The sequence below is a fragment of the Mustela putorius genome, unplaced genomic scaffold (genome assembly GCF_011764305.1).
Source record: "Mustela putorius furo isolate JIRA1106 unplaced genomic scaffold, ASM1176430v1.1 tig00000827_pilon_pilon_pilon, whole genome shotgun sequence".
Classification (NCBI taxonomy): Eukaryota; Metazoa; Chordata; class Mammalia; order Carnivora; family Mustelidae; genus Mustela; species Mustela putorius.
The window spans coordinates 6,395,722-6,415,788 of NW_025421489.1; the positions used below are offsets into that span (position 1 = coordinate 6,395,722).

The window sequence follows — 20,067 nt, forward strand, 5'->3', positions numbered from 1 at the left end:
TTCTAAAAAAACCCTCAAATATCCTCTTTAAAAACACTTACCTCTCTCCACTGAGCTGCTGCATTGTTTTTCCTAAGACCCAATGATATTAGCCATATTATGCTCCAGCATATTGATTTCCTGACATTCTTAACACTGTTAGTTAGCAAAGAGGCTCTCTCCTACACCGGAATCACCTTGTATTGCTGTTGAAAGCAAATTCATGAATGTAGCTGAGTAAGATTCTCTGGTAGGTTCGGTCCAGCAATTTTCATTGTAAACAAGGCACCCCAGGTGATTCTTACCACACTGAATTTTAACATCACTGATTTCCGGTTTGAAATGTCCACTGGCAGGCCCCTTGCCAATCCTCCTGTCCATCCTCTAAGACCTGTTCTCCTGCCCCTTAGCGCCCCTGCCCGAATGTGCTGTGCTCTTTCATCTCTGCCTTTGAACTCGCTATTACTTACTTCTGGAATACCTTCTTTGTCTCTAGTTAGTAAATCCAGTTCAACTCCAGTCTGTCTCTTCTAAGGAGCACCTTCTTTTTTCCCACTAAGAGTCAGCAACCCCTTCTCAGTGACCCCCAGCCCCTTATATCAAGTGCTAGGGTCTATTATTACACTCTGATTGGTTGTTTTTAGCTTATTTTAGACTTGGCAGTACATGGTTCAAAGGGGGGTTAGAGTCAAACCACTAGAGTTGGAATTTTGGCTTGGGAACAAAACAAGAATGAGATCTTAGGCAAGTTATTTTTCCTATCTAAGCTTGTTTCCTCATCTGTAAAACGAGGTAAGGGAGGTTATGCAAGGACTAAAATAGTGTTTGGTACATAGTCAACATTTAGTAAATATCAGCTGTTTTTAATACTGCTATATGTTTTTGTAGTATATGTGTAGCAAGATTGACAACTGTTGAAAATGAGTGAGATTTTCATTTTAGAGGCAACATTATTTATTATTGTTTATTATGTATTATTCTTATTATTTATTAATTATCTAGGAATTAATTCTGTGTACCATACTAATGTGAAATGTGTTCTATATGTAAAGTCCTTTATCATCGCATTTGGGACTTAGTATTACAGAATTGTAGGAGAGAAAGTCTAAGTTGCTTTCAAACACAGGTCAAATATTTATGCAATATTTATAGACACACAGAGAGTACGTGGTTTTGTAAATATTCCTCAAAAATTCATTTCAATGAAGTCTGAACTCCTAAGTATGATAGGTTTCCATTTTTTAAAAAAAATTTCAAGTTATTCCCTTCATCTCAGCATTACCTATTTCCAAAACAAATTGATAGAGAGCTGTACTTCAAATTAATCATAGTGTTCTCCCCTCAGTTTCAATGGGGTGTTGATTTCATAGTCCCCAGGAGCCATGTTAAGTGAACCCCATTCATTAAGTCAGCCTAGAAAACAAAGAATACTCTCCTGGTTTGCAGCATCTATCCAATCGAGAGATTAAAGTGTAAATTTTGTCTCTTCTCTAACTTATTTTAGTTCTGTAGAAAGGGTTTCAGAAATATGACTTATTTTGCAAGGGTAATATATTCAGGTGAAGGAAGTAGAGTAAGTTAAAATACATACATAAGGGTTAGACATAAAGTGCATCTTGTACTGCACAATTAAACACATGTCATTTTACCATTGAGATGAAACATCTGCAGAAGAGAAGTTAGGAAAGAAATGTCACAGAATCTTAAGACTTGGTTAGGAATTAGTTCTAAATCAGGAGTCAGCAAATGTTTTCTGAAAAAGGACCAGGCAGTAAATATTTTAGGCTTTGCAGGCTGTATAGTTTCTGTTCTACCTACTCACCCCTGCCATTACAGGTCAAAAGCAGCCACAAATTCCTAAGAAATGCGTGTGGCTATATTCCAATAAAATTTTATTTACAAAATCAGGAAGTGGGTTAAATTTGGTCCACTTCCGGTAATTTGCTGGCCTTTGTATTATTATATAAAAAATAGAGACCTGTAAAATTCTAAGACGAGGGCAAATACCTTATCAAGGTGTCTCATGATTTAAATGGTCCTTATGTGTATTTAACAAGGTGTGTTATCTTAATGTAAAAGTCAATTGTTCATTTAGTAAATTTCATAGTCTGCAGAAATATGATCCTACAGCATCAACGAAATGGAAAGATGCTTTAAAAAGAAGCAGAAGTATTTTAGATGAGAAACGAGTATGATGATATATAATGATAACCAGCCATGATTATAACTAATAACACATTTTATCATTGGGTAAAATAGGTGATAGGTAGTATGAAACTGTAAGATATGAGGAAATAATTCTGTCTTAAAATACTAAAAAATTTAATTGGAAAGATGTTCATAAAATTTAGAATATTAATTATAATAATTGTTCTTAATAAAAAATAAGTTAAAGAATTCTTATTTCCCTTATAGGGCATTCCTGTTTTTCCCAATTGGGCTCAGACATGAAATAGATGAGTCTACTTCTAAAATTGAGAAACCGGATCTTAAAATTCTCCAGAATTTTCATGCCTGAACCACTCATTGGATAGAGCTCTAGGAATAGCAGATGAACCTAACTAAACAGTATTGTATTACAGAGATAATATTGTGGGACAAATTATGAAATTTTACATAATTTTATAACCCGACCAGCCAACCAAACAACACAGGGCTCAAGGGATTCAACTAATTGGGGGCTCTAGGGGCTTAATCAACTTGGGGCTTGAGGGCATGGATCCCAGAGCCCTGTGATCATGACCTGAGCCCAAGGCAGATGCTTACTGACTGAGCCACCCAGGGGCCCCTGTTGAATAGATCTTTATCCATTGTTTGGAACTGCCTGTTTTCTTACATAATAAACTCATATGCTAAGCTCTATTTCTTAAATTTCTTAAATTACACACTCTTTCATTAATTGCTTTGTTCCTTCTTGTATAATTCCTATAATGGTTTCATCATTTAAAACCTAGTTTTTTATAGTTTTTATAGTTTATATATAGTTTATAGTTTTTTATAACATGATTTAATACCTAGTTTTTAAGTCTTCCTTCATTGATCTTATTTTAAATTTTTTCTTGAGTAGTTTCACTCATTTATTCTTTTCTGTGATTTTTACAATCACATTTTGATGTTCCAAATAACAGTCCTATTGTGAATTTGATAGAATGTGGAAATAACTGACATCTTACTACATTCTAGCTTTCCGTCTATTAAAATGTTTTTTCAGGTGTTCTTTTAAGTGCCTCATCAAACTTTAATTGTTTCCTTTATATAGGGCCTACACGATAAATCTGTTAGTAATTACTTTATCTATTTCTGCTATTATTAAGGAGTTTCAATCATTGTGTTTTCTAATGGTTATTTCTGACATAGAATGTTATTGATTTTTATGTAGTTATTTTATAGTTATTGATTTTTGTGTAGTTATTTTGTAGTTATTTTGTAACTGGTACCTTTATTTACAAATAATAATGTTGCTTCTCCTTTCCAACAGTCGTGTTATATTTAACTTTCTTCTCCCTGTGCTTTAACCAGAAATATAGAATTCTACTACACAGTAATCATATTTTTCCTTTCTTCTTTATTTTAATTGGAATGTCTCTGGAGCGTCAATGTTCAGTATATTTTTTTTCCATTTTTGTTAAGTAATACTTATTGTTATGTTAATATACTTCCTTCTGTCTCAATCTGCTTTTTTTACTTAGAAAAAAATGTTAGATTTTATCAAATATTTTTCCCTCTAAAGCTACCAGTTCTATTAATTGCATTAAAATATTTCTTTAAACCATACAATTTATTATTTGGCCACATTTTAATTATTTCAATTCTGTGGTTTTTGATTCCTAACTATTGGGGTTTTCAAAATTCTATACTCTTAAATAATACAGGATATCTATGCGTAATCTACAGCTAACATCACATGTAATCATGAAAGAGTGAATGCTTTCTTCCCAAGATCAGAGACAAGACAAAATGTCTACTCTCATCACTTCTAATCAACAAGGTACTACACAACTGAAGAGGCAAGGAGAAGCCAGAATCCGAAAAGTGAAGTTTTTGGAGACCGTCAAATCAAATCCGTAATTGCTTCCTGTCTTGGGTCTTTCCTATATGAATGCAAAATAAAATGAGAAGTTAACTCATACCTTGATTAAGTGGCAAAAAGAAGGCAGCCATACCAGATTACAGAAGAATTAGTGAACAGCTGAGTCTCATAACGACCCTCATCAGAGACAAAGTAATATTCATTATGATTTCAGAAGATTGAAAAGTAATGATTTTACAACTAGAATGAAAAAGTCAGCAAAAACCAAAAGGATATCTTAGAGTTAAATGGTTAGACTTAAGTGTATAAACTTTTTGAGTGGGGTGGAAATTGAAGGCTACCAAAAATATTAAAGTTGAGGTATTCCCCTTTATAAAACCCTGGGATGGTACATATTACCGCACAAAACCAGGTCATAAAGCATCTGTCAGCATAGTCAGTTTCAGAACTAATCTGCTCTAGGATTTGAAGAGGAGAGTAGCTGTTGGGTTTCCTTGGTGCTTTCCCTTCTATGAGATCTAACCGACGCTGCCTTCTTCCCCCGAGTGCAACTCCCGATCAAGGTTACAGCACTTCACCTGAGGACACAACATTTGTTATCCAATAAAAGTTATACAGTGAGAGATGAAGTCTTCAGTTTACTAGGGGCTATTACCATTTAAGATCAAACTTGTTATCCCAACATTATGAAGACAATATTTCTTCACTGATCTTAAATATGTCTTTGGCAACTACTCTGAGTCTGGCTGAAAACACGTTTTAACAATTTGGTTCCTTATTTATGAAAGATTTCCAACTCCTTTAAAACACTATAACTTTTAAAGAAAATAAATGAAAATCTGAGGCTGAGGAATGGTAATTGAAGAAAGACTGTTAAGACAATTAAATAGTTTTATTTTGTGTCTTCCAAATATATATACATCAATAAGATGCCACAGAGTTTTTATTTTAGGAAAGGAAGATTATATCATTGGTACTTTTTTCTAAGAGTGAAATTAATAATCTTATAGCTTTTAGAATGTGTGGTTCTAATGTGAGAATTCCAGTCAAAAAACTATGTTATTTTCCACCTAACTAAATGTGCAACTCTGAGGTCTTTTATCCAGGCATCATATTAGCACATCCTGAAGAAACTGAGAGCACAGCTCCTTGTCTCACGTTAGAGAAGAAAACTTCCCCTGCCACACGCGACTCCTTTTCAGAAACCGGGCACTAAGAATAATGGATTCTCTAGACGTGAATTAATAATTAATAACTGGCTTAGTAATTTTCAACATGCTACTGGGGCATTTTCAGAAAAACAAAACAAAATGCTGTCTCCTTTAATATGGGAATCTGGGGAAAAGAAAGGGAAGGAAGTCAAGGTTACGGAAAGTGTTGGAGCAAGTTAATAGTTGACATGTGTTTAAAGACGGTTAGTTAAGTAATTCTCAGCTCAGCCAGGCAATATTCCTCAGGATTATTTGCATCTGACTACTGCAGAAACTGAAGGCTTTATTACTTCCATGGAAAGAACTTGAGTTTAAAATCGAATACATAAGACTGGATTCAGGTCTTGACTCTGTGAGCCATGGCAAGTTATTATTGGAGATTCAGTTTCTGTAAAATGGAGATTGTGAAATCAACCTTCCCTGTGTTTTGGTGAGAACTAAACAGGATAATATAGACAAAGTGCTTTTCGGTGTTTGACATAGTAAGTGCTCAATAAATGTGAGCTATTTTATGCTTTTTTATCCTCCATGGCCCTTAGCACTGGTCACGAGTGTTTACTGAAAAAAATAACCTAATCTATAACCAAAAATGTATGATATTCTGCAAACCCTGACACAGCTAGCTTCATTAGCCACAAAAGCAAAGGATCTTAAACAAAGAGGAGAAATATTCTCTTTTTGATGAATGAATTTTCAGAATCTAAACATTCTTGCCAAGCATTCCACTTCACTATCTTGGTACAACAGAAGTGAGAGTTGAATCTGGTGGGAAAGGAAAAAAAAAATTTGCTCCTCATGGCTGTGAGCTATTGAAGTTAACAGTCACAAATGAAACTACTGGAGGTTTCAGGATTCCAATTTTTGACACCCTTTCTTCAACTCTCTTGGCTTCATATCAAGTGTTATACTTAAATGGCACCTTCCAATGCATAAAAGTGGACAGAGCAGTGACTTTTACTTTGAGGTTGGCTGAGAAAAAGAAATATAAAGACTCCTTTCACCAATAAACTTTAATTCCATGGAGCTCAGATTAATGGCTGCTGGTCTTTCAGTGTTGTCTGCCTTCCTGAGGAACATCTACGATGCATGAATTAAGTTACCTCTGTTCTGCCAAGATAACAAAGTTAGACTCGGGCAAGGAACTAGAAATCCCTCTGATGAGCCAATAGTCCCATCCCCCCCCCCCAAAAAAAAAGGGTCTTTGTCCTAATTTAAGTTCTGATATATAGCTTCAGAATTTTCCTTAGAAGGCTGAAATCTGCAGAGAAACGGATAAAGATGGCCTTTCTAGGGGCGCCTGGGTGGCTCAGTGGGATAAAGCCTCTGCCTTCAGCTCAGGTCATGATCCCAGCGTCCTGGGATCGAGTCCCACATCGGGCTCTCTGCTCAGCGGGGAGCCTGCTTCCTCCTCTCTCTCTGCCTGCCTCTCTGCCTACTTGTGATCTCTGTCTGTCAAATAAATAAATAAAATCTTAAAAAAAAAAAAAAAGATGGCCTTTCTCGTCTCTTAGAGAACCAAAGCATGAACTTTACCCCCATTTGAACCATAAACATTTAGCAAAGAACTGTAAGGGATACAAGAGACCATTACATTTGTTACCATCTTTTTGGGAAGAGTAACCAGTAAATGGATGCAGACAGCGGCAGGCCTCTCTCTCTTCTGTCTCTCTCATTGCTAAAGAGATTAAGTGTTTCTAATCTCAGTAGGTTTGGGTCCTTGCAAATAGTCTTCAGAAAGAGGTTGCTTTAGGAAGGTTGGTATTTCTAACCAGGAAAACCTGCATTAATCACAGATTTTCAAGCTTTGCCCAGAGTTCAGCATTTGCTGTCGCAGAGGCCTTCAATGACTGATGTCCTGGGCGAGAAGGAAATGGGAGGGCATGGCTGTGAACCTCCAGCCGGATCTAATTTTATCTGTTTTGTATTTGGAGTTTCGTTTTTCAAAAATGTTTCTCTAGCTTGAGAAGAAAAAGGTTGGAAATCATGATATTAAATCATTTGTACACCTCACCCCATTAATTAATCTAGGCTTGTTATCACTATATTTTACAATGTAACTAAATCTTTCAGACAAGTACTATGAGCTCATTTAAAATATGATAATATAACATTGACAGGAACTCCAAGAAAAGAAGCATTTTTTTCTTTTTCTCTCTGTATTGCCAAGAAAATGTAATTTAAGGCATTATAATGTCAGATAATAACACCTGACCAGCAGAGCACCATTTCTTAAAAGATATTTGTTTAATGATTTTTTGATAATGCACATTTATTCTTCAAAAGATATTATATTTGTGAAATAACTTTTCTAGGATCTGGGTTAAAATAGAATACCTTTTATACACTTGTAGTGGTCCATATTCGTTTATATTAATCATTCAACCTTGAAGAGTCATTGTTCCCTTTCATTAGTTTATTCTGATTAAAGAACATCATATTTCTCCATTTGTATCTTCAGCTCGTGATAAATTCAGTGTCATCTTCTAAAGTCTTAAGTGTGATAATGCCAAGTAAAAGTAAATTGATTTTGGTGGAAACACTTCCAAGACTTTTAGAGTTTGCTGCAATGGTTTTCTTATTATTTTAAAACTACATGTGAGACAATTTTGAGATACATAATATGCATATCTACGTAGCTGAGTTCAAGTTGCCTGTTGAAGTGTGAGTTGTAATATCAATGCTTAAGAAAATACTATGTATATTTTTAGCAGTGGCTTTTAGTATATAAAACTTTGTCTTCTTTTTCAGTTTTTATTATTCTCTCCTTACAAATCTGTGAGCTCGACTGGAAGGGTCTGTTCTAAGATTGCCCTGGTTCTTTCTGCAGACTACTACTAATGTATTAGTAAACTCATTCCACTTTAGGGAATGATTCTGGTCATAAAACAGTGTTCTGCTTCCTTATTTCCTTGCTTTATTCTACATCAGATATGCCAGGCATATAAAATACCAAATTACTAAATGCTAATTCTATTAGAGTTTTATGCAGCTCATGTGTACAAATGTTCTATGTCTTATTAAAGGCAGCAAAAAAAGAGAGAAGGATTTTAAGAATTTGGGTGTGAAGCAATTTTCTGCTTCATAAAATACAGTTAGTGTCACCTTATGTTAACAGAAACCTCCTTGGATACGTGGTTTATCTCTTCAGATTTGCTTTTCATGAAACTGACTTAGTATTTCAGAGCACACCCCTTTAAGCCAGATTAAAAAAATATATATATATTTATAGCAAAAGCTATATAGACATATGCAGAATGATATGTAGACCTGAATCGTCATATTATTCTCCCAGCTCACAAGATCCATCAATTCGGTCTTCAAAATCTTTTTTTAGTATTTATTCTTACACACTATCATGTTAGTCTGATGAGGTCCTTCAGTAACTGCCCAGAGTTTCCTTAGGTGATAATCATTAGAATTACCCGATTTATCCCAGTGTCGCTGTTACTTCAGTGACATAACCAGATAGTCAATGTTTGCTTCTAAGGTAATTTATTGAGAATACATATTTTGCTTTTTTCCCATTAATTGTGTTTGTTATATGTCCTCCATTGATCTGGGAAACTTTTCCTACAAAAGGTTAGATAGTAAATAGTTCAGGCTTGTGGGGCCCTATGGTCTGTGTCACAGGAATTCCTTTGTGGAGGAGAGTGGAACTTACGTAGGGATTCTAGCTCTGCCTCAGGTCCCGATATACAAATGCAGTTAGAAGGATTCTCAGGGCGATATTAGGGAGGAGGGCAACCGCTACACTTTTGAGAGTGGGGGGAGGAGACAGAAAGAAACAGGCCTGGGGACAACAGGCCTACACCCACCTGTCCCGAAAAAACCGGGCATGTGGACACACGTCTCAGGCATCTCTATTTACAAATACTGTGTTCGACTACAGTCAGGCCTTTTGGTCAATTTTCTTGTATATTTCTCTCCTTTCATGGGCATGTTCTTGCTCACTTGGTTATTTTAGACAACCCAAGTTTAAGCTTGCATACTAAAATTTGAGTCTCTGAAGTATTTTATACCCATGCCTTTGAAATACGGCATCAAGGATTACTGTCTCTTTTCATACGCCGAGTGCATGAGTCTGAGGTGTGCAGAGGTCTACTTACACTCCATCTTTGATATATGAGTAGAAAACTTGACACAGAAAAAAGCGATACAGGACTAATTCTCCTCTGAGAATAAACCCTTTATACGCCATTTTTGCTGGATGCAATTTTAATGGATTATTCACAAATCCCCCCCCTTAGAACATTATGTGCTATTTTTATTATTTTTTCCCAATTCCTAGTTTTTATTTTTTTTTCCTGAGGACTCTTTCTTGCCAATTGTGCACTTTGCACAAATATAATCTCAATTATTGTTAAAGGAAACTTCGTATATATCTTTTACAACAAACTATTCAAATAAATTTTGAAAGAGGTTAGTGTAAATTAGCTAATAAGACCCATTTGGTAGGCAAGGGAAGGGTCTTTTCCCCTTTCCTGATGAATATTGGCTTTAGATTACTTAGCAAAGTTACATATGCTAACGTTAGGCATGAGAGATTTAAGAAAAATTTCAACCCTAGCATTTCTTTTTTTTTTTCTCTCCATCTCTCTAACCTTCTGTCTTAAAAAAAAAAAAAAATTACTTTAATTCATGGCTCCACCAAAATTTAAACCAGTTTCTAGCTTTGTGACCTGGGCTAAGTTCCTTAACCTTCCTCATTTCTCATTTCCTAAATCGATGAAACAGGGACCTGAACACTTACCTCTGGATGGTCCTTTACAGACCAAGGATAGGATGAGATCAGTGAATTAAAAGAGGTTAGTGGAAATGATGGTTTTCATGTGATGCCTGACACTTAGTAAATACAGAATAAAAGGTAGCTATTAGAATTATGTTAAGCACCTCTCTATGTAAAGCATTCTCACACTTAAAACAAATTCCCTGTCCTTGCTTTCGAAGCTCATGTGGTTGGACAGCAGCAGTGGCAGAAAATCTGGGCAACGATAAAATAAACCTGTGCGCTAGCGAAGTGCAGCGGAGGGAAAGACGAATTCTGCTCAGGGCACAGGTCAATACAGAGGTCTTACCTGGTGGTCAGTGATGTTATTTTAGGACTATAAAACCTGTGTGTTTTTAGGACAGACTATCATTGCAGCCAACATCACGATTCTTGGAGAGTACTATTCCCCCTTGACTGTGAATTGTCACTGAAGGAAACATTCTAGAGATTGGGGGTGGGGGGGGAGTGGCTCTCAAGGAAGGAGAAGAAAAATGAATCTCACTATCCAGAATTGGCAAATTCCCTTCACAGTAGCTCAGAAAAGGAAAATTTGAAAGCTAATCTTGTTCAACCAATAAATCTTATTTTATCCTGAAACATCCTTCTTTTGCTTTCCCTAATAATCGGTAAGAGCTTAAGTCGGCTTGCCCTAAACTTATATAAAAAGATACATTTTTAGAGTAGTGCTATTCTAGATGTTCTTAGAACCAAAGAAATAGGGATGCCTGTGTGGCTCAGTCAGTTATGTGTCTGCCTTTGACTCAGGTCGTGATCCTACAGTCCTAGGTTTAAGTCTTTGGGGAGCTGGTTCCTCCCTCTGCCTCTGTCTCTCATAATAAATAAATAAAATCTTAAAAAAAAAAAGAAATAACTGGACTATTCTACACATTGTTGAATTACTGGATTTTCTGCACTCTTACACCAAAGACAGGATTCCTATCATAAAATTTCTCTGAAAATTCTGGGCAGGGTAAGGTTAGATCTCTAACTCAGGACGTGACAGTAAATAAGCTCTTTAGCATTAAGAAAATTTCATAAATATCTTAAGTAGTATTTTCATATCAAGAAATAAGACATAGTCATATTTCAACTTTTCTAGGGGGTAGATTTTAGCAGAAAGCAAAAAAAAATCAGAAACTATCCCACTGACATTTTAATCATTTTCTTACATAGGTCTCTAAAGACCTGGCTGGACAACAAACATTGTATTTTGAAAGTCTTTCTATACTTTCACATTGTATTCCTGGCAAAACAAGTAATTAAACCATAAACTACTTATTAATTTTTTTCTTTTTCACCATAGTGTCAGTCTTTTCAATCTGAATATTAATCTGAGGCTCCTGGATACTCAATAGTCATGTCAATTCTTTTTTTTAACAGAAACTGTGATTTTGTTTTTTGCTTTTAAATTTTTATTTCCTTGTCCTTTACAGATATTTTGTTTTTCATCATAATACAGCACTTATTGTTTTTCACTTGAACAAAATCAATCTCACTCTTGGACAATTAACTCTCAATTATTTCCAGGGGAACTCATTACTACATTAGTGCAAGCAAGTTAAGGGACTGGAATATGTAGTGTAGCACTGAAACGTCCCATTTTTAGATACTCCATATATGTTTTTAGGTTGCATTTGTTGATGTTTAATTTTCCAAATTATAACCATAGAAAATGTAGTCACCACAGCTGGTTAAAACATAAGTAAGACTTTAAAATCACTTGGTTTATCTTGAAAAAGCAGCTATAAACAGATGTGATACTAAATAATTCTACAGATTTTATTTCTAGCTTGCCAAATGGTGCTCAGATGGAATGAAAACACAGCATTCACTGGCGGGAAAATCAAAGACAACTTAAAAGAATGCCTTGATATTTCAGGTGGGACTTGGTTATCAGGAGACGTGGCTCAAGCACCTGTTGCTTTTGAGTTTGGAAAAAACGAAGTTGGTGCCTATTCTGTATTCACAACCATCTTCAGGGACTGGCAGATGGCCATGGCAAAAGGAGAGAGAGGCCAAAATGCAAAATAGAGGATTGATAAATAGAAGAAATGATAGACAAAACCACAGTTCAATACTTCCAAAATAAATAAATAGAATTACATGCATTATATATCCAAAAGGCTAATAAATCCAGTGGCATCTCTTCAGAGAAAAGAAATGTAGCCTATATATTCAGAATTGATAAGGGGCACCTGGGTGACTCAGTCAATTAAGTGTCCAACTCTTGATTCTGGCTTAGGTTGTAAACTCTTGGGTCCTGAGCCCACAGGTGGTGATCAAGCCCTATGTTGGGTTCCATGCTCAGGAGGGAGTCTGCTGAAGATTCCCTCTCCCTGCCCCCCAACCCCTGCACACATGCATGGGTCTCTCTCTCTCCCTCTCAAAATAAATAAATAAATCTTAAGAAAAAAAAAAAGAATTATAATTGTCTGCCTCTGAAAGTTTCTTTAGCTTCAGAATTTTCTGAAAGAATATCCAAAATTTCCTAGTATATTTTAACACATACATTTCTTTTCTTTGTTTTAAAAATATGTATTTGTTTGTTGATTGATTCATTCAGTATAGGTAATATGTACATGTGATTAAAATTCAAACTCTACAAAAGGAAATATGATGAGATGGTAATAATCTCTCTTTATGCTAATTTTCAATTCATGGCAATTTCCCCAAAGGTCAACTCTGTTACTGGTTATCTTATAGATCTTTTCAAAATGATTCTATCAGAGCATCCTTCAAAATCCTTTCATGTCATGAATAAAATAACATTATAGCTTATTACACTGTTACAATTAATTCACACAAAGAGAACTAGTACACTTTTGTTAAAGCTAGGTTTGGAATGCTGAAAAGAACAAAAAAACTTTAATTTTGTATTCTTGGGGTGCCTGGGTGGCTCAGTGAGTTAAAGCCTCTGCATTTGGCTCAGATCATGATCTCAGAGTCCTGGGATCGAGTCCTGCATCAGCTCTCTGCTCAGTGGGGAGCTGGCTTTCCCCTCCCCCTCTGCCTGCCTCTCTGTCTACTTATGATCTCTATCAAATGAATTAAAAAAACATCTTTTAAAGAATTGTGTATTCTTAAAACACAATTTTGTTTTTCAAAACAAGGTAATTAATTGAAATGCTAAGATCCTTTATTTGAATTTGAAAGGATTATAAATGGCACTAAAATAAATTCAAATTGAGTTTACCTCTTATGAACACTGCACATCTAAAAATTATCTTGGCTGTATGGAATTTCTAGAATTCACCTTAGAACAGTGAATTTCTCCTTTAGTAGCAGTGATTTAATAAAAATTCAGACGAGATCGGGCGCGTTCAGGGTGGTATGGCCGTAGACGATTTAATAAAAATTCAGAAAGCAAAGATGTTCCAGTGATTTTAACTAGCTAACAATGTTCCCAGTCTCCTGAATTATTTATTATGTACACTGTACTTATCCAAAAACTTCTTGCTTTCTTTTATCAACACTTATTTCATTAACTCCTAATGGATTTTAAAAACAAGTATTTTTATCTTCAAATATTTTTTTCTATACGTCTCTTTTCCAAAGTAAGAATAAGTGTTTCCACACCACTTCTGTGTAACCGCTGAAGGCTTACGAGACTCTCAGCCCATTTGTACAAGATCAGAATTTCCACTGTACAAGATCGTCTCAGATTACTTAGGGTCCCCAGAAGAGCTTTATTAAAAAGTTCAATTCCTGGACTCCACTCTGGACCTACTGAATAGGAATCCCTTGCTAAGATTCAGAGAAATCTGCATTTTAACAGGCTCCTGGGGCAATTGTAACTGTACTAATAATTGAGAACTACTGAACCTACAGCCACTCAGAATTAAAGAATACTAGAATCAAATATATCTAGATGAGTTAATGCATTCCACATTTCAAGATGTAAAGTCAAAGAGTTTATTGATTTGTCCAAGATCAATCAGCTAACATTGGCTGGGCCATTAGGAATTCAGACATTCAATCTAATCCACTTAGGACAACAAAACAAGACTGCCTCTCTACTATACATTTGGGGGGAATTTTGATTCCTTTTGAGTAAAGCAGGAATGCTTCCTCACTTCTGGGCTCCTCCTGAACTTTGGCTGGCTGGTTCTCCCAGACACAGAAAGTCCAATATTCTTGATAAGAACTCACTCAAGAACAAGAATCTCATCTGGCCTAGATGTGGGCTACTGGGCTCACCACTTTAAGCCCAGTTTTCAGACCGTTTCAGACCTTATTCACTGCTGCTGAGTATAGAATGAAAAATTACTGTTTCTCTGAGGACTTCAGTCATTTCTGACATCAGTCAGAAATGATAGCATTCTCTTCTTCCTGTCTATCATGACTAGGCAGCATGACAATAAAGGGTTCTAATTAATTTGTCATCAACTAAATAATTTTGTTGGATCTGATATTTCAGTAAGGACATAACTTTCCTTCAAAGACAAAAATAGATTATGTTAGTTATAAATAACTTCATATTTTGTATTTAAACCCAACATACAGTTTATTGAAAATGGTAACATTTTCAGCTACCAAAATATTACTAATCTATAATTCCAATAAGCAGATGGAGGTGATTTCAACTTGAAAGAAAGTCAGCATATTGAAACACAGATCAACAAACGTTTACTGCAAATTCTTAAAGCTTGGTGAATTCTAAATGTCCATCTGAAATTCAGGGCATTTCAGAGTAGAATTTATTTTACCCCAATCCAGAGTAATAAGCCTAGAGTCATAATTAATTTTGGACCAGGGCTGCTGGACTTCCCAAGTTAGGTGTGGACTTCACACTTGGTCACCAAAGCCAATGGATGTCCTTATGTGAAAGAATCATGTAAATGTGTAATATACTAGTAGCCTTGAATATGAACTTCAACCATACTCTCAAAATGGTTACAGGCTTTGCCCGGGATATAAAAGGTCCATTTAGACAGGCATAATTATACCCTGCTGATTAATCTTAATTGTATAAAGTTCAGAGTGGGCCATATATCCTAAGAATACCTGGAATGTCTTTCAACAATTGTGGGTGTTTTGATCCTCTCTTTTTAATCTTGAAATCTTGGACTAAATTGATTAAAACTAAATCAGACTAACAGAATGCTTTATACGGCCCTCTGAGGATTACAGTGGAGTTGCACCTTACTTGAAGGCTAGATATGGCAGTGAGTAAGTAGGCAGAAATCATACTGAGTCAAAACATGATTGAAATTCCCTTAGTACAGTCCGTTCAGGAGCCTGCCACTCTTTTCATAAAACTACTTCTTCCTCTAAAGTCAGTATGCACTGTTGGATTTTGGCTGATCCTAGATGAAGTTTGTTGGCTTTATTTTAGGATCATGTGGTGTGAAAAATATCTGTTGTTTCCTTAAACCCTAAAGTCACACTCAATCCTGCAAATGTGCCTATGTGTTTAGGGGTACATCAAAATAAAACCAAAGGAGATAGGTATATTCAAGTCTCCTTGGTGCTCCTATTCAGAAGCGTTAAGATTACTGATTGGGGAAAGGTTGAATTGGCTGCATTATTTAAATTTGTTCTCTCCATTTCTCTCTTCTCTCAAACCTAGGTAGTTTAATTTCTGTAAGCTAAACGAGCATGGTAATGAGTACATTCTATTTTCAAAAAATTAGTTGTGCCTCTATAGAGTTTTTCATCTTTAATTAATTTAGGTTGATGATACATTTTCTTTTTTTTTTTTTTTTTTTTTTTTTTTTTTTTTTAAAGATTTTATTTATTTATTTGACAGAGAGAAATTACAAGTACACTGAGAGGCAGGCAGAGAGAGAGAGAAGGAAGCAGGCTCCCTGCTGAGCAGAGAGCCTGATGCGGGACTCGATCCCAGGACCCTGAGATCATGACCTGAGCCGAAGGCAGCGGCTTAACCCACTGAGCCACCCAGGCGCCCGATGATACATTTTCTATCATTAATGAATTATTAGCCACTATCTCTGACTTTACACATTTCAAAATTTTTGAAATATACTATACATGATACTTTTTTCCCCCCATTATTCTTTTTGTTACTGCAAAGAAATCCAGTTCATTCGGGGAAAATAACAGCCAGTGCCATAGTATGTTCAAGGAAATGCAATAGAAATAACAGGTCGAAACAAATATAGAGTTATTCAAAAAGATTTTTCCCTCATCTCATATATCTTCTTAAGTAAACATGTGATATTAGTATTCAGTAGCTACATGTCTTTATCATTAGTAGGGGTTCACTTGTTCTATTTATTCTTTTGATGGGTGGAATCATGGAAATTATTTATTCCCAAATAAATAGGACCTGTAGTCCTATGACTTTGATCCAAGCTAAGTAAATAAAATGAAGAAAATTCTTTAAAACGGAGACACCAAGAGACTAATTCCTCAGTTCTTAATCTGCTTAATTATAAATACTGACATTTTATGCTAAACATCAGCTTAGTCCTTATGGTAGCCATATGGTTGATATTGACAAAGCCAATGTATGGGAACAGCCAACGTGACCAATTAGAATTCTCATGAAAGTGCAAATTTCCGGCCTTGATCATCTGCATGATCAGTCCATGGATTGCTATATTAGTCTAGGTATGGTGTTAGGTGCTGTGGAAGACACTAAAATGAGGAAAACTGCATTTCTGCCCTTGAATTTATGTTCTGTCATTTCTCCTTTGTTGATTCCTCCTTTTGTCTTCAACTCCACGTGGCAAAAATTCAAATTATACACAAGAGTACATAATCAGAATAAAAAGTAATACTCATCCTCATGCCTGTCTCCAGAGACAAACATTGTTATCAATCTCTTATGTATCTTTTTCAGAGGTATTCTCTGTCTATACAGACATGTATACAAATCTATTTTAAAATAGTTTTATATAATGAAATATTAGCATCATACCTCATTATGCCATGCCAGAAACTAGCTCCTGGAATCTCTTCTATTTTCAATTTACACTCTCTCCATAGCTGATCTCACTCAGCTCCATGAATTTAAATACTATCTATATGATAATGACTCTCCAGTTTAATGTCCGGCCACAACCTCTTCCCTAAATTTCTGGCTTATAAGTTCCCACTTACTCAACATTTCCACTTGAAGTCTGATAGACATCTCAAACTGAACTTGTCCTCAAGCGAGACGTTCAGATGATGAAGGCTAATGAAACCAACGTCCCTTCAAAAGGTTAAGTTGCTTAGCATGTTATCAACAAATAACTCTTGTTATTCTTACTTATTTTGCTATATTTTCCCTTATAATGTTCTGTTTATTGTTTTTGTATAGCACTCATCACTGCCAACTCTATTTTTTGCACGTCTGTTTGCTTAAATGCTTTCTCTTCATACTAAAAATGTAAGCTCCAGGAGGAAAGTTTGTTTACCCCTGGAGTCATAATTTAGGATATTAACCTGAACACAAAGACACTTGGAAATTTTTGTTGAAGGAGTGAAAATAGGAGATATGGTTGAAAATGGTTGATTCAGGTCTTCTCAGTTTTCAGTGAAGAAACAAAAGCATTCTCACCTACAAGTAATGGGCCACCTATTATAAGTAAACATTTTTGATCATGGATCTCATTAAATGTTCTATAACTCAAATTCCTTTAGACCTTGGAGAAAGCCAATACAAACATTTTACTTTAGTTTTTGCTTCCTGAAAAACAGGAATTAAAGGACATAAACAAGCCAATTAAAAATATCTTATCTTTTCGGAGCAAGCCCGACTTGAGAGTTCAATAATCACCACCAACAGATTATCATTCAGGGGTAAATGAGCACAAAGGAGAAAGTAAAAAGAATGGAAGAAAAAAATCTGAGAGGCTATTTTTGTGCTGCTTAGGATAAGACTTCTCTTGTTTTATTGAACTTGTTAATAAAAGCTCTAAAGTCTGGGGAAATGCTTCCGGGCAGCAAAAGCAAAGTTTTGAAGCTCACAAGTCTAAGGAGAAATTAATAAAATGCAGTGGGGAAATTAAATTGAACAAAAGTGCAATGAGCCATAGTTAAACCAATTAATTAAGCAGGTCTTGATATGTATATAACTGAGTTGTTGAAGAATTAAAAATAAATCCTAGATTTTTAAACCAGTGTTTGGTATTCAGCAAAACACCAAATGGTAACATGCAGAAAACTTGTAGTTTTTAAAGCAGTGTTCTTTGATGAATTCCTTCCTTATTCACATGCATCACCACTTTCCCTTTTTCAATTAATCTTTTTAAAGCAACCATGATGCTTTCAATAATGCACGAAAGTCTTATGCTTTGCTCGATTCTCTTTTGCCTTCTTCTTATGCCAGTTTCAAAGCCATGAGATTTTCCTGCAGCCTCAGTGACAAAAATATTTATTTTCCAGTATTATGTCTGCTACTTTTCAGGAAGTAATAAAGATTAACTCGCTTAGTTCATCTGCATCCTGGCAGGTGGGAGGCAAGGCAGGTGAGGGGTCAAGACCACAGGCTGGGAGTCACACAGATGTAGTTTTAGTCCCAACTTACCACTTATAAACTAGAAGACCCTGCAAAAACAACTGGCTCCTGTAAGCCTCGATTGCCTCCACTGTAAGAAGTCTGCACAAACTAAATACATCTGAAAACTCTTTGATACTATGTCTGGCAGAGAAATCTCTCAATAAAACAGAAGTATTAATATAATGCCATTTGCAACAATGCAAAATTGCTTGTTTTGGAACTTTGAACATATATTTAAACACAGATTGATTGACGGACAGATAGATACAAACATACCTATATTTTCACCAAAAATATTCTTTAAAAAAATAATGAAATGGTTGCTGGGAGATAGGTTTCTACACTAGTGTCCCAAACCTTCAACTACAATGATATTATTTCAGTTGAGAACTATCCTAATGGTAATCTGGCTGGGGTGGCTACCATTCCTGGTTTTCCTTTGACTTTCCTAGCTTCAGCACTGACAGTCTCTCATCTTCAGAAACCCTTAGTTTCCAGACAAATCTTTTTTTTTTTTTTAATTTATTTGACAGACAGATTACAAGTAGGCAGAGAGGCAGGCAGAAAGAGAGGAAGCAGGCTCCCTGCTGAGCAGAGAGTCCGATGTGGGGCTTGATCCCAGGACCCTGAGATCATGACCTGAGCCAAAGGCAGGGGCTTAACCCACTGAGCCACCCAGGCACCCCAGTTCCCAGACAAATCTAATCATGATTCCTTCATTTGGAACCTAATGATCATTCATTCATTCATTCCTTGACTCATTTATTCACTTTCTGCAGTACCAGGTACATTCTTAGGTTCTGGAGATATAAAGACCAATCACCCTTAATACAGTCATAGCCTAGCAGAGGCGACAGACTAACTAACAAGAAAGAGTCCATGAGAACTAAGGTGACTGCTGATGATGGAGTTTCTTCCAGATGTCTGAGAAACACTGGGGTTGGGCACCTCACGCAGACTGTGGTTTAGGGAGACCTCTCAAAGGGGGTGAGCATTGAGCTGGAACTTGAATTAGGTGCACGTCAAGCCAGGGCCTTCTACTAATTCTTTTGGGAGTATTTTATGGGTGAGCTCAGTGTTACTTTACTGAACATATTAAAGTGCCATCTCCTGAGATGTGTTTTGGCTGTCATCTAACCCAATTTTGACTAACTTCCAATGTGCATATAATCTTTATGGAATGTCAACAATATATGAATACAAATGTCCACAAACTCTTAATTGTAAGGCAGTTCTTTTCACTCTGGAGATATAGGAAAGTTAAAATCTACTTTGAAGAATGTTAATTTCCTGCTTGCTTTTTCGTTATTTGACATTCACGGCACAAAGGAAATTACAGGAACAGGTTGCACTGAAAACAAAACGAGGTTATAATAAATAATGTTCTAGCCACAATACTGTACTGGTTGCCCCAAAGTTAGCAAGTTAAACATGTTTCTGAAAGCTTGTTATCAAGGGCTTGGCGTTCTATTCTGTATACTCCAATAGCACTGAAAGTGTTCCCGACCATGTCTCTATCATTAGAGCAAATGCTGCAGCAAGATGATAAGACAAAGGCTGTTCCTATAAGAAGCTCTGACGCACAAGCACACAGGAAGAGCCTGAGGACTCAGTTCTTTACCAGTGGGGA

General features: G+C 35.9%; 1 protein-coding gene across 1 annotated transcript in view; it reads right to left on the reverse strand.

Moving 5' to 3' along the window:
* Positions 1–20,067, reverse strand: part of PLXDC2 (plexin domain containing 2) — a 469,330-nt gene that overhangs the window by 92,707 nt on the left and 356,556 nt on the right. The window lies entirely within an intron of this gene.